Source organism: Cyphomyrmex costatus, unplaced genomic scaffold (genome assembly GCF_001594065.2).
Source record: "Cyphomyrmex costatus isolate MS0001 unplaced genomic scaffold, Ccosl1.0 scaffold508, whole genome shotgun sequence".
In the NCBI taxonomy this organism is placed as follows: Eukaryota; Metazoa; Arthropoda; class Insecta; order Hymenoptera; family Formicidae; genus Cyphomyrmex; species Cyphomyrmex costatus.
In genome coordinates, this window is record NW_017279335.1 from 1 (window position 1) to 475 (window position 475).

Sequence of the window (475 nt, forward strand, 5' to 3'; positions counted from 1 at the left end):
TATATATATATATATTTGTCGTTTATCGTAATACTTAGTTCGCGTAATTATAGATTTAATATTTACTAAGATCTGATTGCACCAATATTACTTTGATGTAATATATATATAGGTATAATATAAATTTCAATTACCATTTGATCACGCGATGCCACTCGGTCGTTTCAGTCGGTTCGTCTCGTGCTCATTACGATCTGTAAATGAAAAGCCACAGATATAATTAAGATGGCGAAGAAGTTTCATTTTTGCGTTGTTAACTTCACGCTTTAGAAGCGACGCGAACGACGCGGCATAGTGTCGCTACGCTTCTCACTCTTGGCGTCGCGTTTATGAATTTTTCATATTATAGATATATCTGACGCTCGAGATACGAAAGTAATAATCATCATACAAAATAAGCATATACATATTATATTTATTATAATAGTCCGCTCGTCTTGTATTATGACTGTTATTTCCATGTTGTAAATTATGA